At 44.5% G+C, this 25464-nt stretch overlaps 1 protein-coding gene and 1 pseudogene across 25 annotated transcripts in view; both read right to left on the minus strand.

The window, feature by feature from the left end:
* Positions 1-25228, minus strand: part of ST3GAL3 (ST3 beta-galactoside alpha-2,3-sialyltransferase 3) — a 224899-nt gene extending 199671 nt beyond the window's left edge. For 16 of the 25 annotated variants that reach the window (XR_010158474.1, XR_010158539.1, XR_008547388.2 and 13 more), the window contains exon 1: positions 25017-25215. The gene's annotated coding sequence lies outside the window, so the exon portion shown is untranslated. Of the gene's footprint in view, positions 1-21744; positions 21898-25016 lie in introns of those variants that run through there. The other 9 variants (XR_010158433.1, XM_016952660.4, XM_016952518.4 and 6 more) reach the window with 4 other exon arrangements.
* Positions 16155-16248, minus strand: LOC112207082 (U6 spliceosomal RNA; annotated as a pseudogene).
* Positions 25229-25464: the final 236 nt, after the last annotated feature.

The following is a 25464-nucleotide window of genomic DNA, read 5'->3' on the forward strand; positions in this document are numbered from 1 at the left end:
AAAAAGGACATGTACATGAATGTTCATTAGCAACTCTGAGTATAACAGCAAGATACTAGAAACAGTTTAAATGCCCAATAATAGGGACCCAATAATTAAATTATGGTAAGTCTCCCTGGTCACATCCATTGAGGTCTTAGCAGGAAAGAGATGGCATATGCAGAGGAGTAAACTGAAGGAAGTTTAATGACAGGATTTTTTATAGCTGTTGTGAGCAGCATTTAAAGGAACCAACAAGGAATGGTGAAGCAGCCAGGGACTAGCAACGGCAGGAAGCTATTTCTACCCTTCAACCTGAAAGGGCAAAAGAAGAGAAGGGTGTCACTGGAGCCCGGCAAGAGCTGGCTGGAGAAGAGAAGCCACCCTACAAGAGCAGTGATCACGGATAACGAGCACAGCTGCTACTAGAACCATGGCAAGGGACAGTGGGGGATAAAACATAGTCTGACTCCTCCCAACATTGGCCCTCAGATCTCCTGGCAGTGTCTTTTATCAGCTGATCCCAGCTGGAAGCCAGAAGGCAAGGAAGCCCAGATGATGCAGGTAACAGAGACCAGCTGCCAGTACACAGAAGAAACGAAGGTGAATAAAGTATCTGCCAGGGCAGGAGAATAACAGTGCAGAATATAATGTACCAGCTGGAAAGAATGAGGCATATCTGCATGTACTAACAGGGAAGTGTGTCTAGAACATACTGCTAAGTGAAAAAAATCTAGCTGTAGAATAGTATGTACACATATGGCCCCATACTGGCAACAACAAACGAAGATGACAATAATATTTAAAAATTAAGATTAAGGGCCGGGTGCCATGACTCATACCTGTAATCCCAGCACTTTGGGAGGCTGAGGCTGGTTGATCACTTGAGCCCAGGAATTCTAAACCAACCTGGGCAACACAGTAGGACCCTGTCTCTACAAAAAATTTTTTTTAAAAATTAGTCAGGGCCGGGCATGGTGGCTCATGCCTGTAATCACAGTACTTTGGGAGGCCGAGGTGGGTGGATCACGAGGTCAGAAGATCAAGACCATCCCGGCTAACACTGTGAAATCCCGTCTCTACTAAAAATACAAAAAATTCGGCCGGGCGCAGTGGCTCACGCCTACAATCCCAGCACTTTGGGAGGCCGAGGTGGGCGGATCACGAGGTCAGGAGATCGAGACCATCCTGGCTAACACAGTGAAACCCCGCCTCTACTAAAAAAAAAAAAAAATTAAAATTAGCCGGGCATGGTGGCGGGCGCCTGTAGTCCCAGCTACTTGGGAGGCTGAGGCAGGAGAATGGCGTGAACCCGGGAGGTGGAGCTTGCAGTGAGCCTAGATCGCGCCACTGTACTCCAGCCTGGGTGACAGAGCAAGACTCCATCTCAAAAAAAAAAAAAAAAAAAAAATTAGCTGGGTGCGGTGGCACGCACCTGTAGTCCCAGCTACTTGGGACGCTGAGGCAGGGGAATCGCTTGAACCCAGCAGGCGGAGGTTGCAGTGAGCCGAAATCGTGCCACTGCACTCCAAGCCTGGGCGACAGAGCAAGACTCTATCTCAATAATAAAAATAAAAAAATATTATTCAGGCATGGTGGTATGTGCCTGTACTGGTGGTATAGCCCCAACCAATTGGGAGGCTAAGGTAGGATTTGTTGAGCCCAGGAGGTTGAGGTTGCAGTAAGCCGAGGTTGCACCACTGTACTCCAGCCTGGATGACAGAGTGAGATGCCATCTCAAAGAAAAAAAAAATAAGACTAAGTATCTAGTACGTACATAAAAGAATATGCACCAAACTATTGATAATAATTATCTCTGAAAAGTGGGTTCAGATGGAATACTTTGACAAGGTATTTATTTATCCATGTATTTATTTTTAATGTTTATATTTGTAAAAGTAAATACATAAAGTTTTAAGTGAAATAGAAATCAGAGACTTGATGGCTAGGCATGGTGGTTCATGCCTGTAATCCTAGCACTTTGAGAGGCCAGGAATTTGAGACCAGCCTGTGCAACATAGTAAGATCCTGTCTCCAGAAAAAATTTAAAAATCAGCCAGGCATGGTGGCATGGGCCTGTAGTCCTAGCTATTTGAGAGGCTGAGGTAGGAGGATTGCTTGAGCCCATTAAGTTTGAGGTTACAGTAAGCCATTATCACATCACTACACCCCCGCCTGGGCAACAGAGCAAGACTCTGTCTAAAAAAAAAGAAAAGAAAAGAAAAGAAAGAAAAAAAGAAAAGAAAAAGAAATCAGAAACTTGTACTTCTAACTACACAAGGAACTATATATCTTGTCCAAACTTCCCACTGAGAACAACTAAAAATTTAAGTTGTAAGTAGTCTGCGCACAAAAGGCAAGTGGCTCTTAGAAAGAATTTTCTTTTCTTTTAGAAGGGGGCAGAAGTGGCTGGCACCACCCCTCTCCTTCTTTCTGTGCCAAATGCAAGAGATGTGATGCTGAATTGTCACAACCATACAGTGACCACAGCCCAAGGCTCTGGCAGACACACAACAGTCACAACAGATGTAGCCATTCTTTTCAACAAATATGGCAGTGAGAAGGCTGAAGTAATCACCTGTTTTATTTCAGTCTTTTCCATTAGGGAAAACAATCTTCAAATGACAAGAGTAGAACAAATCCCAAGGAAGAAAGTGATTTCCGAAAGTAGACAACATACAAAAGAGCAAAAAAGAGCTTAAAGGAAGCCAAAGCCTCCAAGACAAGGAGAATAATATCCTGAGATCCTGTGAGAGATGTAATTTCAAACTCGCCGTTAGGACAAAAGTCTGACACATTCTAGAAGTGAGGCTGTGGGGTAAAAACAGGCTCTTTCATACATTACTGGTGGTGGAAGGGATTTGAAAATATCTAACAAAATTACACATGCTTTTAACCCTTTAACCCAATAGTCTCACGTCTAAGAAACTATCCCAAAGATACACTGACAAAAATACAAAAAGTCTTATGTGAATGGCCACTTATTGTAGCACTATTTGTAATGTAACAGAATAAGATTCAATGTACTCCAAATGTCCTTCAACAGGGGTTGAATCAACTATGGTACATACACAAAATAGGTACTATGCATCCATAAACGAAATGAAGTCCCTCTATCCCTTCCTTTCTAAATAATCTAAAAACCAGTAGGCTTTAGGGAGAGTCACACATGCCTGGGGTGAAAGGGGAGAGAGGGACATTAGTCCATGTGAGGGGTCTAGGTTGTGGCAACAGGTGATTTGGGATTGACCAGATAAGTAAATGTATTGAAGCTAATGGGAACAAGATTTCCCAATGGTGGAGAAGAAAGTTACAAATATGGAAAGGGAAAACTGGAATTAATCTTTTGACCTGTATTGAAATTGGAGGTATTCAGTGGGAAAAAAAAATGGTTTTTAATATATAACCAGGCGTGGTGGCTCACACCTGTAATCCCAGTACTTTGGGAGGCCAAGGCATAAGGATCACTTGAGCCCAAGAGTTTGAGACCAGCCTGGGCAATATAGTCTCTATAAAAAATTGTCTCGATAGCTGGGCGTGGTAGTGGACACCTGTAATCCCAGCTACGTGGGAGGCTGAGGCAGGAGAATCACTTGAACTGGGGAGGCAGAGGTTGCAGTGAGCCCAGATCATGGCACTGCACTCCAGCCTGGGTGACAGAGTGAGAATCTGTCTCAAAAAAAAAAAAAAAGAAAAATAATTGTCTCTACAAAAAATTTAAAAATTAGCTAGGCCTGGTGGCACGTGCCTGTAGTCCCAGTTACTCAGGAGTCTGCGGTGGGAGGAGCACTTGAGCCTAGGCAGTGAAGGCTGCAGTGAGCTGAAAACATGCAACTGCACTCCAGCCTGGGCGACAAAGAGACTCTGTCTCAAAACGAACAATAATACAGAAATATATATGTGTGTGTGTGTATACGTACAGATGTGTGTATACATATGTGTATATGTGTGTGTATATATACAAAGACATAAAAATAAATATAGTGAGGATAGTGTGTGTACATTTGTGTGTATACACACATATAATTTTTTTTTAAACAGTTTCTGTCGTTCAGACCAGAGTGCAGTGGCGTGATCATACCTCACTGCAACCTCGACCTCCTGGGCTCAAGTGATCCTCCCATCTCAGCTTCCCAAGTAGGTAGGACCATAGGCACGTGTCACCACGCCCAGCTACTAAAATTTTTTTAACTTTTTGTGGCGACAGGGTCTTGCTATGTGGCCCAGGTTGGTCTCAAACTCCTAGACTCAAATGATCCTCCTGCCTTGGCCTCCCAAAGTTCTGGGATTACAGGCGTGCACCACTGTGCCCACCCCCCCAACATATATTCTTTAGCTCTGCCCACAGAAAGACCCTGGCAGTGGTCATATCCCAACAGCATGAAGCATATCTAGTACCTAGATTTTGGTGGTGTTTTTGTTTTTGATTTTGTTTTCTGAGAAGGAGTTTCGCTCTTGTTGCCCAGGCTGGAGTGCAATGGTGCGATTTCAGCTCACGGTAACCTCCGTAGATCTTGGTTTTGAAATACTATTCTCCACTAACAAGAAGCAGGGTGCAGCCATAAAAAAAGAATGAATTCAGGTCTTTGCAGCAACATGGTTGCTGCTGGAGGCCATCATCCTAAGCAAATTAACACAGGAACAGAAAACCAAATACCACATGTTCTTACTTGTAAGTGGCAGCTAAACATTGGGTACTTACGGACACACAGATGGCAATAACAGACACTGGAGACTACTAGCTGGGGATGAGGGGTGAAGGCGCAAGGGTTGAAAAATGAACTGTTGGGTACTATGCTGAGTACATGGGTGACAGGATCAATCATACTCCAAATCTCGACATCACACAATACCCATGTAACAAACCTGAACATGTACTCACTGAATTGAAAATAAAAGTTGAAATTATTTTTTTAAAAAAGGTTTAGGACACAGATAGAAAAAGGCACTTAATATTCAAGAGGAGTCATGGGTCTTCGGGGAGAAAAAAAAATTTTTTGAGACACCTAAAACCCAGAACAATGTGAAGTTTGGGGAAGGGATGAGGCTAAAGACAGCATAAATGATTTTTCAAAGTTATGTTTGAAGCAAGAAGAAAAGATGAGGAATAGGTTTAGTTTCATCTCTGATACAGCATTTCTTGTTAAAACTGATGGCTTTCTCTGCAGGCACCTGCCTTCTGAATGCTGGTCCCACTCAGCCATCCACTTTCACTTTTTACCAAGTTAATTTCTACTGATTCTTCAGATCAGTTAATTACTGGTATGCTGCCCCTCCCCAGTCAAGGATCTTTTATTACCCTACCATAGAATCACATTTCTTTCCTTAGTGCACTTCTCTCACTTGAGAAATGCCCCCATTAATGTTATTACTTGATTAATATCGACCTCCCTTTTCTCCTTCCAGGGCTGAAATTGTGTCTGGTTTTGCTCATCATCTTATAGCACATAGCAGGAGTGTAATAAACAATTGCTTAAAAAAAAAAAAGGAAGCAGGTCTCCTTGGAAGAATGGCTGACTCCAAGGCTGGGGCAGAGAAGGCGTAAGATAAGTCTGGGCCACCTTGTTGTGCCTGAAAATGGGAAAATGCTCAGAGTGAGGACAGGTCAAAAGGAAAAAGGAATCAGCCTGAGGAGCTCCCACTGGTCAGATCTGGAGCAATTCAGCATCAAGATAAAGACTGATAATAACAGATTATAATCCATTAAATAAGAATCTAATAAAGGGGGAGAAAGCTCTCAGAGTGAAACGACAGCTGATGAAAATAGAAGGAATAATGTAATTAGAAAATCACCATTTAGGAACCATTATAGTAATAATTCACCCAAGAAACATCAATGGATGCTAAAATTAATGCATACAAGTTTTACAAGAAATGGGATACAGGGCCAGACACAATGGCTCACGCCTGTAATCCCAGCACTTTGGGAGGTCGAGGCAGGCGGATCATTTGAGGTCAGGAGTTCGAGACCAGCCTGGCCAACATGGGGAAACCCCATATTACTAAAAATACAAAAATTAGCCAGGCATGGTGGCACCCACCTGTAATCTCAGCTACTTGTGTGGCTGAGGCAGAAGAATTGCTTGAACTTGGGAGGCGGAGGTTGCAGTGAGCCAAGATCGTGCCACTGCACTCCAGCCTGAACAAGAGAACAAGACTCTATCTCAAGAAAAGAAAAAGAAATGGGATATAGGCCAGGCACAGTAGCTCATGCCTGTAATACTAGCACTTTGGGAGGCCAAGGTAGGAGGATCACATGAGGCCAAGAGTTCAAGACCAGCCTGGGCAACACAGCAAAATTCCACCTCTAGAAAAAATTTTAAGATTAGCTGGGCATAGTGGCATGTGCCTGTAGTCCCAGCTACTTGGGAGGCTGAGGAGGGAGGATTACTTGAGCCCAGGAGTTAGAGGCTGCAATGAGCTAAGATCATGCCACCGCACTCCAGCCTGAGTGACAGAGCAAGACCCTGTCTCTTATAAATAAATAAATAAAAAATAAGATATAAAATAGTTTTAAACTATTTCCTCACTAATTATTAACAGAGGGGAACAGAGTAACTTTGAAGTTGAGAAATCTGACAGACATCACAATAAGCTAGCTGAAGGGGACATATGGGAGTTCTTTGTAATATTTCTACAACTCTTTTGTAAATAAGAAGTTATTTCAAAATGAAAAGTTAAAAAGGGAAAAGAATTTTAAACTAAATGTTCAAATAAACATCTAAATGAGAGTTTATGCAGCCACTTTAAATGGCTGCATAAACTTAAAAAAATTTTTTAATGGTATAGAGAAATGCTTTTGGTATCGTCGTACTAAATGAGAAAAATAAAACGTGAGGCTGGGTGCGATGGCTCACGCCTGTAATCCCAGCACTTTGGGAAGCTAAGGCAGGCACATCACTTGACCCTAAGAGTTCGAGATTAGCCTGGGCAACATAGTGAAACCGTCTCTACAAAAAATACAAAAATTAGCTAGGCATGGTGGTGCGTGCCTGTAGTCCCAGCAACTCAGGAGGCTGAGGTGGGAGGATCACTTAAGACTGGGAAGTGGAGGCTGCGGTGAACTGAGACCATGCCAGTACACTCCAGCCTGGGTGACAGAGTGAGACACTGTCTCAAAAAAATTAATTAATTAATTAAATTTAATAAGAGTATCAGGCACTCAACCATGAGAGACAGAAAAAGATAAATAAAAAATAAAAATGCTAGAAGTAGATTTAAGACAGAGAATTCTGGCTGTGGGACTGCACTTGGCCTCCCTGTATGGTCAGAAAAAAGCATGCAGGCCAGGCGCAGCGGCTCATGCTGTAATCCCAGCACTTTGAGACGCCGAGGTGGGTGGATCACCTGAGGTCGGTTCAAGACCAGTCTGACCAACATGGTAAAACCCCGTCTCCACTAAAAATACAAAATTAGCTGGGCGTGGTGGTGCATGCCTATAATCCCAGCTACTTGGGAGGCTGAGGCAGGAGAATAGCTTGAACCTGGGAGGCAGAGGTTGGAGTAAGCCGATTGCACCACTGCACTACAGCCTGAGCAACAAGAGTGAAACTCCATCTCAAAAAAAAGAAAGAAAAGAAAAAAGCATGCAGGTAAAGAGTTGCAGATGCTCCCTCTAGAATGCAGATGGAGCACAGCGATTTGGACTCATCCTCTCCACATACATGCATCTTATCCCAGAGAGGGAAGTGGCTCTCTTCTGTCCAAAGCTAATAGGACAAACACTATGTGCTAGGGATTACACATGGCAGCGAGGACACCGAAACACAGAAACTCAGGCCCCACCTTAGAGGACTTCTGACTTCTCTCTTCTCATTAATTCTTCAACTCTGTGATCTGATCTGGCTTCTAATCCCACCTGTCACTGTGGTAAATGAGTTTACCACTGACCTCGTAAGTGCCACATCCACTGGATACTTTACAGTCCTCCCGCAATTTGACCTTTATACAGCCCCTAAAACTGTGAGAGGTGGTAAGAGCCTTTCTCTGCCTTCTTTGCCACTCATCTTTTAGGACTGTGTTCAAGTGTTAGCTCCTTCAGCAAGTTTTCCTTAATCACAGCCCTACACCATGACTGTGCTCCATAACATCCCATGCTCACCTCCATCATAGCATTTAGAAAACATCTTGTCTCTTTTTCTGCCTCTGCAGATAATTAGCATACAATTTGAAAAAAGAACCTATAACTTAGGTCTGTTAAATCACTAGCATTTATCAGCATAGTGCCTCAAATATAGTAACACTCGAGAAGAGTTTGTTTAAAAATAAAATAGCCTGTAATCCCAGCATTTTGGGAGGCTGAGGAAGGCAGATGGCATGAGCTCAGGAGTTTGAGACCAGCCTGGGCAACATGGCGAAACCCCATCTCTACAAAAAAAAAATGAAAATAGCCAGGTGTGGTGGTGAGGGCCTGTAGTCCCAGCTACTCATGGGGCTGAAGCAGGAGGATCACTTGAGCATGGGAGGCAGACGTTGCAGTTAGCTGAGATTGCACCACTGCAATCCAGACTGGGAAACAAAGTGAGACCCTATCTCAAAAAATAAATAAATAAATAAATAAAATATATTTCCAATTATATTCCCCAACTCTAGACACAATATAATTTGTACACATTCCAAAAAGTAATACATTCTAAAGGTATAATTTGAATGCATATATATATATGCATACATATATTACATATACACACAACAATTTTAAATATAGAGAGCAGCTCAGGGTGCTATCTTAGGCTTTCTTACATTCTCATTCTGCAGATATCCCCAAAGCAATGTCATCCTCTTCTGTGACTTCGTTTACCACCATTATGCTGACTCTTAGTCCATTTGCTTTGCTATAAATAAATACCTGAGGCTGGACACAGTGGCTCACGCCTGTAATCCCAGCACTTTGGGAGGCCGAGGCGGGCAGATCACCTGAGGTCAGGAGTTCGAGACTAGCCTGGCCAATATGGTGAAACCTCATCTCTACTAAAAATACGAAAATTAGCCAGGCATGGTGATGTGTGCCTGTAAACCCAAATACTTGGGAAGCTGAGACAGGAGAATCACTTGAACCCAGGAGGCAGAGGTTGCAGTGAGCTGAGATCATGCCACTGCACTCCATCCTGGGCAACAGAGTGAGACTCTGTCTAAAAAAAAGAAAAAAGAAATACTTGAGACTGGTATAAAAAAAGAAAAAAGAAATACCTGAGACTGGGTAATTTCTAAAGAAAAGAGTTTATTTGGCTTACAGTTCTGTAGGCTGTATAAGAAGCAAGGCACCAGCATCCACTTCTGATGAGAGCTTCAGGGTGCTTCCACTCATGGCAGAAGCGGAAAGGGAGCAGATATCACATGCCAAGAGAGGAGGGAAGGCCAGGCGTGGTGGCTCACGCCTGTAATTCCAGCACTTTGGGAGGCCGAGGCAGGTGGATCACCTGAGGTCAGGAGTTTGAGACCAGTCTGGCCAACGTGGTGAAATCCCGTCTCTACTAAAAATACAAAACTTAGCTGGGTGTGGTGGTGCGTGCCTATAATCCCAGCTACTCAGGAGGCTGAGGCAGAAGAATCACTTGAATCTGGGAGGCTGAGGTTACAGTGAGCCCAGTTCATGCCACTGCACTCCAGCCTGGGCAATAGAACGAGACTCCATCTCACAAAAAAAAAAGGAGGGAAGAGAGAGAGGGGAGGGTTGCTACCCTCTTAAATAACCAGCTCTGAGGGAGAAGTCACTCATTATGCAGGGACTGCACCAAGCAGTTCATGAGGGATCCGTCCCCATGACCCAAAGACCTCCCACTAGGCTCCACCTCCAACACTGGGGATCAAATTTCAACATTAAATTTGGAGAGAACAAATATCCAAACTATGTCACTATCCTAAATTTTACATATTCAGCCTAGATATCCCTTCTGAGTTCCAAGTCCAAGTATGTAACTTCTTGCTATACCTCATCATCTAGATGTTTCACCCCGAGGAATTACTCTTCCTCCAGCATTTACTATCTCAATCAAAGTCAACCCTTTCACAGATGCTTCTGTAAGAAACCTGGAAATTAGCCTTGACACTAGACTCCTCCTCACTCTCATCCTGCACACATAATCAATCAAGTCCTACAAATTTTATCCCTAAATACTTCCTGAAGCCACACATCCCTCCCTCTTCACTGCCACCATCCTAATTCAAGTCACCATAACCTTTTGCATGGACTACTACAATAGCCTAGTAAGCCTCCTACATCCATTCTTGCCCCTGCCCAATTCATTCTCCACACAGCAGCCAATGTGATAGGATTATTTCACTCCCAGGCTTAAACTTCATACATTTCCCATTTTCTTTAGGGTAAAGTCTCAGACTCCTTAAACAAAGCCTAGACATCTGGCCCCTTCCTACCTCTCCTCCACATCTCTTGCCACCTCATCTTTTTATGAGCCTGCAACATGGAGCTTCTCTCAGTGTTTTCAACTTATCATGCCTTTCCAATGTCAGGCTGAAGCCCTTCTGACCCACCGCTTTATTTACCTCCCAATGTCAGGCTGAAGCCCTCCTGACCCCACCACTTCATCTAGCCAACTCTTACTTATCTTTTACGTCTCAGCTAAAACCTTAATTCTGTAGGGAAGGATTACCTGTCTCCAGGCTTTAGGTTAGGTTTCCCTGTCAATATATACCACACCTATATATCCCTATCCCATTACATTGTGCACTTATAATTTTCTAAGTATTTACAATAATTTAATATTTATATTCTGGCTGATCCAGGCAGGGAACATGTCTATTTTGTTCACCATTTTATCCCTGGTAGGTGCTCAAAAACTGTCTGTTGACTAACTGATTATTCAATCAGTTACAGTGTGCTTGAAAAAAAATACATGAGGGGGCCGGGTATGTGGCTCACGCCTGTAAGCCCAGCACTTTGGGAGGCCAAGGCAGGCAGATCACCTTAGGTCAGGAGTTCAAGACCAGCCTGACCAACATGGTGAAACCCTGTTTCTACTAAAAGAAGTACAAAATCAGTCAGGCGCAGTGGCACATGCCTGTAATCTCAGCTACTCAGGAGGCTGAGGCAGGAGAATCGCTTGAACCCAGGAGGCGGAGGTGGCAGTGAGCCGAGGTCACACCATCGCACTCCAGCCTGGACAAGAGCGAAACTCCGTCTCAAAACAAAACAAAAAAAGAGCCAGGCACAGTGGCTCATGCCTGTAATCCCAGCACTTTGGGAGGCTGAGGTGGGCGGATCACCTGAGGTCGGGAGTTCGAGACCAGCCTGACCAACACAGAGAAACCCCGTCTCTACTAAAACTACAAAATTAGCTGGGGGGGGGGGTGGCACACGCCTATAATCCCAGCTACTTGGGAGGCTGAGGCAGGAGAATCGCTTGAACCTGGGAGGTGGAGGTTGCAGTAAGCCAAGGTCATGCCATTGCACTCCAGCCTGGGCAACAAGAGGGAAACTCCGTCTCATTAAAAAAAAAAAAAAAGGTTTAATGATAGGTACTTCATTTCTTTTCTTCTTTTTTTTTTCTTTTTAAGAGACAGGGTCTTGCTCTGTTGCACAGGCTAGAGTGCAGTGGTACGATCATGTCACACTGCAGCCTCCAACTACTGGGCTCAAGTGATCCTCCCACCTCAACCTCCCAAGTAGCTGAAACTACAGGTATGCCCTACCACACCTGGCTAATTTTTTACTTTTGTAGAGACAGGGGTCTCATTATGTTTCCCAGGCTGGTCTTGAACTCCTGGCCTCAAGCAATCCTCCTGCTTCAGCCTCCCAAAGTGCTAGAATTATAGGCATGAGCCACTATGCCTGGCCCAGTACTTCATTGCTTTTTATTGCTGAATACTATTTCATCCTAGGAATATACCATATTTTATTTATCCATTCATCAGCTGGCAAGACATCTGGGTTGTTTCTACTTTTTGGCTGAATAACGCTGCTATGAACATTCACGTATACATTTTTGTATGGACATACTCTTGGGCATATACCTAAGAGTGGAAGTGGGTATGTAACTAGAGCTGTGGTTTGAACATGTCCCCCAAAAAAGCATGTGTTGGAAACTTAATCTCCAATACAACAGTGCTGGGAGGTGAAGCCTAATGAGAGGTATTTAGGTCATGAGGGCTCCACCCTCATGAACGGATTAATGCCAATTATAAAAGGGCTTGAGGCTGTGAGTTCAGTCTCTTTCTCTCTCTCCCTCACTCTCTCTTGCCCTTCCAGGTCCTGCCATGAGATGATACAGCAAGGAGGCCCTCACCACATGCCTTGATCTTGGACTACCCAGCCTCCAAAACTGTAAGAAATAAATCTGTTTTTTATAAATTATCCAGTCTTAGCTATTGTTATAGTAACACAAAATGGACTAGGACACCTAGAATGACATCTACTGGTTGTATGGTAATTCTATGTTTAACTGCTTGAAGAAATGACAGCGTGTTTCCCAAAGTGGCTACACATTTTACATTCCCAACAGCAGTGAATGAGCATTCCAATTTCTCCACATCACCAGCTCTAACACTTATTCTTTTTTTCTTTAAGAGACAGGGTATCACTCTGTGGTCCAGGCTGGAGTGCAGTGTCATGACCTTGGCTCAGTGCAGCTGCAACCTCCTAGGCTCAAGCGATCTTCCTGCTTCAGCTTCCTCAGCAGCTGGGACTACATGCCTAGCTAATTATTCTATTTTTTGTAAAGATGGGGTCTCACTGTGTTGCACAGGATGGTCTCTAACTCCTGGGCTCAAGTAATCCTCCCACTTCAAATCCCAAACTGGTGGGATTATAGGTGTGAGCCACTGCTTATTCTTTTTTTTTTTTTTTTTTTTTTGAGACAGAGTCTTGCTCTGTTGCTCAGGCTGGAATGCAGTGGCGTGATCTCGGCTCACTGAAACCTCCGCCTCTCAGTTTCAAGTGATTCTCCTGCCTCACCCTCCAGAGTAGCTGGGATTACAGGCATATGCCACCATACCCGGCTAATTTTTGTATTTTTAGTAGAGACGGGCTTTCGCCATGTTGGCCAGGCTGGTCTCCAACTCCTGACCTCAAGTGATCCGCCCACCTCAGCCTCCCAAGCCACCGCTTATTCTTTTTTTTTTGAGACAGAGTTTCACTTTGTTGCCCAGGCTGGAGTGCAGTGGCATGGTCTTAGCTCACTGCAACCTCAGCCTCCCAGGTTCAAGCAATTCTCGTGCCTCGGCCTCCCATGTAGCTGGGATTACAGGCACCCGCCACCACACCTGCCTGATTTGTTTTTGTATTTTAGTAGAGACGAGGTTTCACCATGTTGCCCAGGCTGGTCTTGAACTCCTGAGCTCAGGCAATCCGCTCATCTCGGCCTCCCAAAGTGCTAGGATTACAAGCATGAGCCACCGTGCCTGGCCCCAAGCCACCGTTTATTCTTATCTGCTGTTTTGATTCCAGCCACCATAGAGTGTGAGGTAGCATCTCATGGTAGTTTTGATCTACACTCCCCTGAAGGCTGATGATGTTAACCCTCTTTCTATGTGCTTATTTCTTTACTTCTTATTAGCCAATCTAGCATTACGCCAATTCTCTGTAACAGTTAAGTAATTCTTACATTAAACCTTATCTGTTCAAATTACCATGTGATTTCTCTCTTTTAATTGGATCCAGACTCCTGCAAGATGAGTAGTCAGTGACTTCCTGAGTAGAAATCAAATGATCTACAATGGTTTTAAAAACAGAGAACAGAAGAGTAAAGCTGAAAAATACTTTGTCACTGGCCAGGTACTCCCTTTAGAAGCAGGTAAGAGGCCTGGTGTGGTGGCTCACGCCTGTAATCCCAACACTTTGGGAGGCCAAGGCAGGCAGATCACCTGATGTCAGGGGTTTGAGACCAGCCTGGCCAACATGGTGAAACCTTGTCTCTACTAAAAATACAAAAATTAACCAAGCGTGGTGGTGGGCCCCTGTAATCTCAGCTACTTGGGAGGCTGAGGCAGGAGAATCATGTGAACCTGGGAGGTGGAGGTTGCAGTGAGCCAAGATCACTCCACTGCACTCCAGGCTGGGTGACAGAGTAAGATTCCATCCTAAAAAAAAAAAAAAAAAAAAAAGATGTAGCAGAAGGATAAAAACACGTATGGGAACTTTAAACACCTTTAACTCAAACAGTGGCTTTTTTCTGTTGAAGGAGGGAGAAGAAGGGAAAAACACATTAGGAAGGCTTTCAGTAAAAATGTAATGTTCTCTTTATTTAAAAAATAAAAAAAAACTCAAGCAAGATGGCATATTAAGATTTAATGATAGACAGGCACAGTGGCTCACGCCTGTAATCCCAGCACTTTGAGAGGCCGAGGCGGGCGGATCACGAGATCGGGAGATCGAGACCATCCTGGCTAACACGGTGAAACCCCATCTCTACTAAAAATACAAAAAATTAGCTGGGCATGGTGGCGGGCAACTATAGTCCCAGCTACTCAGGAGGCTGAGGCAGGAGAATGGCGTGAACCAGGGAGGGGTAGCTTGCAGTGAGCCAAGATCGCGCCACTGCACTCCAGCCTGGGCGACAGAGCAAGACTCTGCCTCAAAAAAAAAAAAAAAAGATTTAATGATAGAGCCGGGCGTGGTGGTTCACGCCTCTCATCCCAACACTTTGGGAGGCCAAGGCAGGCAGATCACCTGAGGTCAAGAGTTCAAGACCAGCCTGATCAACATGGAGAAACCCTGTCTCTACTAAAAATACAAAAATTAGCCGGGTGTGGTGGCACATGCCTGTAACCCCAGCTACTCGGGAGGCTGAAGCAGGAGAATCGCTTGAACCCGGGAGGTGGAGGTTGCAGTAAGCCAAGGTCATGCCATTGCACTCTAGCCTGGGCAACAAGAGTGAAACTCCGTCTCATTTAAAAAAAAAAAAATTTTAATGATAGGTATAATTATTTGTTCTGTTCTTGTATGTGTAAAATACATCACTAGAAAATACAGGCCAGGCACGGTGGCTCACGCCTGTAATCCCAATACTTTGGGAGGCTAAGGTGGGCATATCACTTGAGTTCAGGAGTTTGAGACCAGCCTGGGCAACATGGCAAAACCCCATCTCTACAAAAAAATACAAAAGAAAAAAAAATTACCGGGGCATGGTGGTGTGCACCTGTAATCCCAGCAATTCAGGAGGCTAAGGTGGGAGGATCACTTGAGCCCAGGAGGTCAAGGCTGCAGTAGCTGTAACTGCACCCCTGCACTCCAGCCTAAGCAACAGAGCAAGGCCCCACCTCAAAAAAAAAAAAAAAAAAAAAAAGAAGAAAAGAAAAAAAAAAGAAAAAATATAAATGTTCCCTTTCCTTGCTATTATTTCTGAGACTTTACATGTTTTAGGCCTATGCAGTAGTTCCATATTGTTTATCTGCTCATGTATTTTTTCAGAAAGGAAAGACATATTTTAGAAAAACTATGCTGGACTATTGCAAAGTAACTATGCTGGAACTATGCTAGCAGCTATGCCATCTTATCAGTCCCAGCAAAAGTCATTATTACACACCTGAGTAAAGCAGCGGACACACAGGGAGTGGTGCCTGCCCTCAAGGAGCAGGGTGATTCGTGCAGTTATGGAATAAACAAGGAACAGATGTTATGAGATTATGGGAATTAATAATTGTCTGGGAGGCTCAGGAAAAGCTTCAGAGGCGTTGCCTGAATTAAACTGGCTCTGGGAAGCTGAAGCAGAAGGGCAGGAGAGGGATTACAAGCCACGCTAAGGAGTCTGAAATTTATCCCATTGGCAACGAGGAACCACGTACATAAACAAATGACGTAAATCTATGTTTTAGAAAGGTTGCTCGTGTAGCAATATGGAGAACTGACTGGAGAAGGCTAAGCACAGAGCAAGAAGAAGCCATTATAACAGCCCAGGCCATTTGCCCTCAAAGAGGGGATGTACGGGATGTACACCTCGAAGGGCACGCAAAGTGATTCAGCAGGGTGTTGGAAGAAAAATACCACACCTCCTATTTATAAACTTCTCTTGGTGTTTAATTTCATGGACACCGGCCTCCTCATGCAGTCCCTAAGTCAGATGTATGTGGCACATGAGGTTCAGGAAGACTCCTCAGGAAGTGTGAAAATTCCACAGTGTAGAGTGTGTGGTACCGCCATTCACTCATTCACGTCCTAATGTAGTACGGTTCATGTAGTACAGATGACATCAATATGGTTAGTTCCGTAAAAATTGGATGTTAAAAAGATTTTTTTATGGAACACTTCATAAATTTGTGTGTCATCCTAATCTTCTCTGTATCGTTCCAATTTTAGTATATGTGCTGCCAAAGCAAGCCCGTAATAGGATCTTTTAAATAGGATCATAACTAAACTTGACAATGAGACAGCGAGAAACTCTGAAACCTGCACCACGAAAAAGTTTTCCAGTTATCATGTCACCAAGTGCTTATAAGAGTTCTAGAACTTAAAGAGCAGTTACATATTTTTCTTCTACAAAAATGTTGTTGTTCTCAGTTTGGTGACCTTTCCTGGGATGGCAAATGTAAACAGTATGGCACCTAGCAGATACTCCAAAAATACACACAGCTGCCCTTCCAAAATAAACATCTATTTCGGTTGGTGCAAAAATAATTGTGGTTTTTGCCATTAATATTATCAGAGGCTAGAAACTAGCTGTTTTTTAAAGAAAACTGTTGAGTGCATTTTGAAAATAGACGTTTTTAATGTTTCCATTCTTATGTTGTTACCAAAAGGATATAAAAGTCACACAAAAACTCGTAACTATATACCAGCAGTTCTCAAAGTGTAGTCCAAGGACCCTCAAGGGTCCCCAAGACCCTTTTAGGGGGCCCATGAGTTTAGAACTATTTTCACAATAATTCTAAGACATTCTTTGCCTTGTTCACTCTCATTCTCTTATGAGAGTCCAGCAGTTTTCTAGAGGTTATATAACATGATGAGGTGACCACGATTCTTCTCACAGTTAACAGTATGCATGCTTGTGGGTTATTGTGATTTTTGAGACAGGGTCTCACTCTGCCACCCATGCTGAAGTGCAGTACCATGATCACAGCTCAGTGCAGCCTCAACCTCCTAGGCTCAGGCAATCCTGCTGTCAGCCTCCCTAGTAGCTGGGACTACAGGGATGTGCCACCATGCTTGGCTAATTTTTTAATTTTTTGAAGAGATGTAGTCTCATTATGTTACCCAGGCTGAACTTTTTTTTTTTTTTTAGACAGAGTCTCACTCTGTCCCCCAGGCTGGAGTGTAGTGGCATGATCTCGGCTCACTGCAACCTCTGCCTCCCAGGCTCAGGCAATCCTCCCACCTCAGCCTCCCAAGTAGGGGGTACCAGAGGCATATGCTACCACACCTGGCTAATTTTTTTGTATTTTTGGTAGATATGGAGTTTCACTATGTTGCCCAGGCTGGTCTCAAACTCCTGAGCTCAAGTGATCCCCCTACTTCAGCCTCCCAAAGTGCTGGGATTATAGGCGTGAGCCACCACGCACAGCCATGAACATTTTTTATCATTTTTTTTTTGTACTCAGTGATTTTTAAAACATTAAATATCGACAGACAATACTCACAAACATGAAAGTTATTTGGGAATACTCAATAATTTTTAAACTTTAAGGGAATCCTGAGACCAAAGAGAACAACTGCTACATACTTTAAATCCTCAGTAACAGAATTTCCTGATTTAACATATTCCAAACAAAAGGGTTCAGTGAGTTTTTAAGCTGTGTTAAAAATACATAAACATGCCACCTTTCAGTTACTTTGCAAGAAAAACTGACATCAAGGAAGAGGAAATTTATGATACATAGACAAATAATGGGCCAAGGCAGTAGATGACATTTCATCAGAGTAACATAAATTAAGTTCTACAGGAGTTCAGAGAGGAGGAACTCATGTCAAGCCAGGATGATCATATAAAGAATCTAATGGAAAATAAATATGAATTAAACTTCCATTACTACCTTTAAAAAAATCATCAGAAGATGACTGAGGAGGAGCAAAATTTCAGGGGGAAGAAGTCAGCAATGACAGGCCGAGGAGAAGTGTGTATGTTTTAGCAACCCCATCTGATGAGTATATTATGGTCACACACACTTGTGTCACTTCTGAGCAAGGGTTGGGAATAGCTAAATGCCATATAAACTGTTGGCATTTAAACAATGTTTAAATTTTTTATTTTTGGAGATGGAGTCTTGCTCTGCTGCCCAGGGTGTAATGCAGTGGCGTGATCTCGGCTCACTGCAACCTCCGCCTCCCAGGTTCAAGCAATTCTCCTGCCTCAGCCTCCAGAGCAGCTGGGGCTACAGGTGCACGCTGCCATGCCCAGCTAATTTTTTTTTTTTTTTTTTGTATTTTAGTAGAGACGGGGTTTCACCGTGTTGCCCAGGCTGTTCTGGAACTCCTGAACTCAGGCAATCCGCCCACCTCGGCCTCCCAAAGTGCTAGGATTACAGGCATGAGCCACTGCGCCCAGCAACAATGTTTAAATTTGTATGGTTTTTTTTTTTTTTTTTTTGAGATGGAGTTTCCCTCTCTTGTCACTCAGGCTGGAGTGCAGTGGCACGATCTCGGCTCACTGCAACCTCCGCCTCCCGGGTTCAAGTGACTCTCCTGCCTCAGCCTCCTGAGTAGCTGGGATTACAGGCGCCTGCCACCATGCCCAGCTACTTTTTGTATTTTTAATAGAGACGGGGTTTCAACACATTGGCCAGGCTGGCCTCGAACTCCTAACCTCAGATAATCCGCCCACCTCGGCCTCCCAAAGTGCTGGGATCACACGTATGAGCTACTGCACCCGGCCCGTATGGCATTCTTATCAACTGTCTCTTTTTGATCTCAGAGTAATTCCCTTATGCCTAACACTCCCAGCCCAGCATCATCCATCACTTAAAATGCATATCCTTGTTCGTAAGACCTAAAATAAATGCAAAAATAAAACCACAACGTGGCTGGCCGTAGTGGCTCACGCGTGTAAACCCAGCACTTTGGGAGGCAGAGCTGGGCAGATCACTTGAGCCCAAGAGCTCGAGACCAGCGTGGGCAATATGGTGAAACCACATCTCTATAAAAAACACAAAAAATTAGCTGGGCGTGGTGGTGCGTGAGTGCCTGTGGTACCAGCTATTCGGGAGGCTGAGGTGGGAGGAGGACCACCTGAGCCTGGGAGGTTGAGGCTGCAGTGAATCGTGATCATATCATGCCAGTGCACTCCAGCCTGGGTGATAGAGTGAGTACTTTTCTCAAAAAAAAAAAAAAAAAATCCCACAACATTGGCATCTTTAGGTAGTGAGATTTAAGACTAGTGATCACCTACCATGAACCAGGTAATATACTAAAGATTAGAAATATTATAACTGTTTTTTTATTATTAAACTATTACTTGTATAGATCTACTAATAGCACAAGACCAGGCTTTTTACACCTATTCCCTCCAATCCTCAGAGCAACCTGGCAAGGTAGGAATTTTTGTCCTCATTTTCCAAATTTGAAAACCAAGAAGACATGACATTCTGAAGCCTATCCAAGGTGACACAATAGAAACTGGCCAGGCTATGATTGAAATCCTGGTCTGCTGCTCATCTAGCCCTAGGAAGCACACAGACATGCCCCTCACATGTTGCAGCAGCGTAACTATCCTTCCGTCCAGTCTTACCTCATTCTAACCTTCATCCTGCATAAATATTTTATGACTCTTGTGTAGTAGGCATGGTACTATGGATGCAAACCTCAGAACTCCCCACGTGAGGGAAATAGCTATTTACTATTCTGCCTCTTCCACACAGTGATGTTCCTGAAAGGCAAAGCTGACAAAGTAGTCACTTTCTATCTTCAAATCCTTCAGTGGCACCTAATCACCTTCAGGATAAAGCTCTAACTTCATAACTCACAAAGACCTTCACAATCTATTCTTGACCGATTTCTGCAGCCTCATTTCCCACACACTCCCCCAACAGGCTCCATACTCCTGCCACACCAGTGTCTTTAGGATGTAGCCACATTCTTTGCTTCTAGGCCACAGCACACATTGTTGCCTGTGTGAAAAGCCTTTTAAACCCATATCCACCCAGCTAATAACTACTGATTTTTCAAGATGTAGGTCAGATGTGAACTTCCCTAGAAAACCACTACTCATATTCCCCACGATATCAGGTGTGCTTTTAGAAGATCCCACAAGACCCTCAACCACAGCCCTTGTTATAATGTATTCTGCTTCTGGTTATAATGTATTCTTTACTTGCTTCTGGTCCTACTAGACTGGAGGTTCTTTGAGGCCAGGGACATGTCCTTCATACCTATCAAGCCACCACCTAGCACAGAGCCTGGCAGAGCTTATGTTCAGTACACATTTGTGGAATGATGAGAGCACCTGGTCTAGTAGGAGAGACAGAAATGTATACACTCACATAAAATATGAAAAATGTGAAAATAAGAGATCGTAGGGATGCTGTCCAAGGGAGAAAAAAGGTGGGGAAATCCAGGGGAACCCTTCTACCTGTATTTCTGAGGGCTCCTTACCTGATTTCTCAAGTTTCCTCTAACCTTGCTGCAGCTGGTTAGAAGCACTGTGATCATGAGTGCTTACTGTGAACCACGTGCTCTGCAAAGCACTTTACATGAACTGACTTGTTTAATTCTCACAACTGCCCCATGCATTTCACTGATGAGGAAACTTAGGCTCAAAAATAAGATTCCTGCTTAATGTCAGACAACTATTAATAGTGGAAGAGCCAAGATCTGAACCCAAATCTTCTGTTTCCTGAACCAGGGCTGTTTCTATTGTCTGTCAAAAGTGAAACCTCCTCCCCAAATACCAAGTTTGCTAGGTTCAATTAAACCAGTAAGGTTAAACTAAGATTACTTTTTAATTTTAACCATTTGAGTGAAAATGCACCTAAAATTATTACACATTTCCCAATTTCTTATAAAATGAATACCCTGAATATAATTTAACTTTTATTTTTTGCTATCTCAGAACCATTGCTGTATTTGTTACTAAGAATGCTGTAACATAGTAAGTTTTGTAAAAGACATTCCTCAGGAATGACTGTGTCATAACTCGGATGTAACAGATTGCCCTTGTATCAACACCCTTGGCCTGTGAGCATTTACAAGCGCTTGGAAGAGTTTTGACTCTGAATCTACCATTACCCCACGCCTGGTTAGAGCTATTATTTCTTGCTACTGTCAATGTTTGTCTCTAGCAGCCCATCTGATGTGCTACCTCTAATCTTCAATGGGCTGTGATATCCCAGATGAGGTAGTAGTCATTAGTGCTATGCACCAAATATTTCTGGCTCTTTGCTTCCCAGACATATGCTAACACTGAAATTCTCTAACCTTCTTTAAAGTTAGGTATGGCTATGTGACTTGCTTTGGCCAATGAAAATGCGAATGAAAGTGGCATGTGCCATAGTAGGACAGAAACTTGAAAAGCCAGTGTCCACTTGACCACTATCTTTTCATTTAATCAAAATGGTCATGGCAGTACCATATTAAGATGGAGTTTCTATCAGCCTCAGTTCCTGAGTAACTGTGAAGAGTTTCCTGTACACTCATGCTGGACATGTCACATGAATGAGAAGTCAAGTTTTGTTCTGTTACGCCACTGAAGTCTTGAGGTTTTTGTTAGTGCAGCCTAATCCAAGCTATCTATGTCAATACAGATCTCTCAGTAAGGGATTCTCTCACATAAACAACTTTATTTATAGATTTTAATGACAAACATTTTGTTTGGATAAAGAATTATCTTTGCATCCATCCTGGTTCAAAGCTATTTTCAATATAAAATATATTTGCCAAGTACCTACTATGTACAAAGTTGGATGATGAAGAGGACAGTCTATGCCTTGAAATAGCTTCAGTCTTATACTGTGGGTAGAAGCAGGATTTAAGGCAATTATCGCAAAAAGGCAGACTCCAATGTTATGGTGGTTTAAACTTAAAAAAGAGAGACATCTCATCTAGATGGGAAGAAAAAGTACAGATAAGCTTCACAAAGGAACTTCCGTATCAAATGGCCCTGAAACATACGTAAGAACAATTAAAGTCAAGGAGACTATTTAAGATAGAAAAAGCCAACATGAGCAAAGATACAGAGCACAAACAGCAAAGCACAGAGAGCAAATAGTTCCATTGACCTAGAAAATATAACAGAATGGCAAGAAATCAGTCTGCCCATATTGCCCATGCCAGGCTGGTCTGTGCCTAACGCAACAGATAATGGGGAGCCATTCAAAGTCCTGGCTGGAGAAGTGACAAACTTGGAAGTGATGGCAATACACATGATGGATGGAAGGAAAAAAATGTTAGGGGGTTTCTGTGGTAATTCACAGGAATGGTCCAATGGCCCCAGATCAGTGTGATGACAGTAGGAGTGAAAAGAAGCAGATGCCAGGCTAGGTATGGTGGCTCATGCCTATAATCCCAGCACTTTGGGAGGCTGAGGTGGGCAGATCACTTGAGATCAGGAGTTCAAGATCAGCCTGGCCAACATGGTGAAACCCCGTCTCTATTAAAAATACAAAAATTAGCCGGGCGTGGTGGCACGTGCCTGTCGTCCCAGCTACTCAGGAGGCTGAGACAGGAGAATTACTTTAACCAGGGTGGTGGAGGTTGCAGTGGGCTAAGATGGGGCCACTGCACTCCAGCCTGGGCGACAGAGGGAGGCTCTGACTCAAAAATAGAAGCAGATGCCAGAAACAGTGTGGAAGTAGGGTCAACAAGACCTGGCACCCAACCAAAAACACGGGGAGAAAAAAAGAAGAAAAGTAAGAATAAATTTGAGGTGCAGCTTCTGGGTTGAGAGAACTGTTATTCCAAGTAGCTGAGGTGAATCAGAAAAGCGACAATGGGCTAGGTGTGGTGGCTCACGCATATATTCTCAACACTTTGGGAGGCTGAGGTGGAGGATTTCTTTCTTTCTTTTTTTTGACCGAGTTTCACGCTTGTTGCCCAGTCTGGAGTGCACTGGCGCGATCTCGGCTCACTGCAACCTCCGCCTCCCGGGTTCAAGCGATTCTCCTGCCTCAGCCTCCGGAGCAGCTGGGATTACAGGCGCCTGCCACCACACCTGGCTAATTTTTTGTATTTTTTTTTTTTTTGGTAGAGACGGGGTTTCATCATGTTGGCTAGGCTGGTCTCGAACTCAAGGTGGGAAGATTTCTTGAGCCCAGGAGTTCAAGAACAGCCTGGGCAACATGGCAAGACCCTGTCTCTACAAAAAAAATTTTTTTTAATTCTCCAGGTCACCTGCCTGTGGTCCCAGCTACTTGGGAAGCTGAGGTGGGAGGATCGCCTGAGTCCAGAAAGTCAAGGCTGCAGAGAGCCACGTTCACTGCACTCCAGCATGGGTGACAGAGGGAGACCCTGTCTCAAAAAAAAAAAAAAAGAAAAAGTGACAATGACAAGTAAAGTGTTACTGTATTCCTGATAGTTAGCTACAGCTTCCTTTGAAGTAAATTCTATTACTTGTTTACTCTTTGCACCACACAGGACAAAGGTACCTCTTGGATTAATGCCATCAACCTACCTTTTGTGCAACCTCATATCCTGCTGTTTCTGCTAAGAAACCCCCTGGAACCACCCATGAGCATCTCAGGTTCCCCTGCACCTTTGTCATCCTCACTTTCTCATCTGCTCACTTCTTCCCCTTCATCCAGCCGGCTACCCACTCTTCATAACCCAATTCAAGCCTCAGCTTCCCTGTGAAACCTTCCTCAAACACATGGATTTCTCCTTTTCTCGGTTTCTCAGAGTACCTACCATCTAGGAATTCTAGAGACCATATCACAGTTATCATTGTCATGTGTGTGCTTTATTCCCTCAAGTATATTATAGGCCCATTAGAGCAAGTTTCTTATCTTAAATGGTTTTGAGTTTCCCCTCAGTCAATGCCTTGCATAAAATATGTACTCAAGAGGCGTTCCATTGATTGATACAAAGTCTGTTAGTCTCTGAGAACATGAATGTCTTGTTTCATCGTTAACATTTTATTTTTATTAAACCATGGTTAGACAGACACGCGAAATGGAGAGACTCACCACTTAATATCTCAAAATATCCTTAAGAATCTCTAATCATAGGAGGAGCTGTATTGCCTTAAGAGATTATTTGAAAATATCATTTGGCTATAAATTTCTGTTCCAGCTTCCTTTTAATCCTCTGTTGACTTGAAAGTACACCAAACATTTCAGTGATCATCTCTACAAGATAATTCTGCCTCAGAAACAACCTAATTTGTCATGGGGACTATCTTACTTTTAGTAACCTAATAAGAGTTTTTTCCTACCTTAATGTCCAGCTATCTATAATTCACAGTACATCCACTGAAAAGTTTGAGTATTTTACTTTCTGAGGTAATAGCTGCCTTCACTGGTCCTTCCCTCAATTAATTACATTCAGTTATCAGGTTTCACTCCTTCCTCATACGTGAAGGAAACATAAATGAGGCTTACTGAGGAATCATAAACATGGACATTGTTGTAAAAAGGAATCCAAAATGTTCATGGGACACTCTCCTAACCAAACCTGCCCTCCTCACTAAGATATTTTCTCTTGCAAGCAAAAGCACCGAGGACACAACGGGGGAAAGTGCCAGAAGGAAAGGAAGCAAGAGAGGCGTACTTTGCCGATCAAACTGACCCCAGTTCTGGCCCCCGCTAGAGCAGTAAGCAATGACAACCGCTACCCAAACGCTGCCGATTCCCGCTCAGGCGCTCCCTGGACTTTTCTTTCCTTTTCCCACAGCAGGGCCCGAATGACGGTGTCCGTGCTCCGCGCCAAGGTGCGCAGAGCTGCGGGGTTTCACACGGAGATGATCTCAGACCTCCGGGCCTGCGTCCGGCCGGCCTTTCCCCCAGGCTCGGCGGCCCCCACCCAGGCGAGGTCATCCAGGTACTGGGCCCCCAGCCCGAAGGACGACTGGGCCGTGCCCCGACCCCGCCTTCCCGGGCACTAGCGCGCGGGCTCCGCGCCCCGCCCAGCCCGGGACCCGCGGCCGGCGGGGGAGGGGCGGGGCGGCGCGGCGACCGTTATTCGCGGTCAGCCATCGCGCCCCGAAGCGCACTGGGCAGGCCCTTACCACAGCGGAGAGGGAGGCAGGGGGGAGGTGGCGCCCGGCCCGACGCGGGGCAGGAAGGCGGAGGCAGCGGCGTAGGCGGCGGCGACAGCCGCGGGGGACCCCGGCGGGCGCCCACGACGCGGTGGGCTGCATGGGCGCCGCCATAGTGGGGACGCAGCGGCGGGCGGAGCGCGCGGCCGCGACCCGGTCGGGCGCCTGCGACCAATGGGCTCGCGGAAGCCGGGCGGAGCGAGGGCCTGGCCAATGCGGAGCTGCGCTGCCCCGAGCAGCCCAATAGACGCAGGAGCCGCGGATTTGCCGTCCCGCCCACCCCGCCTACCACGAGAGCAGTGCTGCGGCGAGTGCGGGGCGAGAGGTTCGCGCTGATGGAGCACCCCAGCTTGCAGGTTCAGCGTGGGTGTCTCTCCCGGGCACATCGAGCTGTCTAGAGGAACCCTCTTCCCCTGGC

Source organism: Pan troglodytes, chromosome 1, assembly GCF_028858775.2.
Source record: "Pan troglodytes isolate AG18354 chromosome 1, NHGRI_mPanTro3-v2.0_pri, whole genome shotgun sequence".
NCBI lineage: Eukaryota > Metazoa > Chordata > Mammalia > Primates > Hominidae > Pan > Pan troglodytes.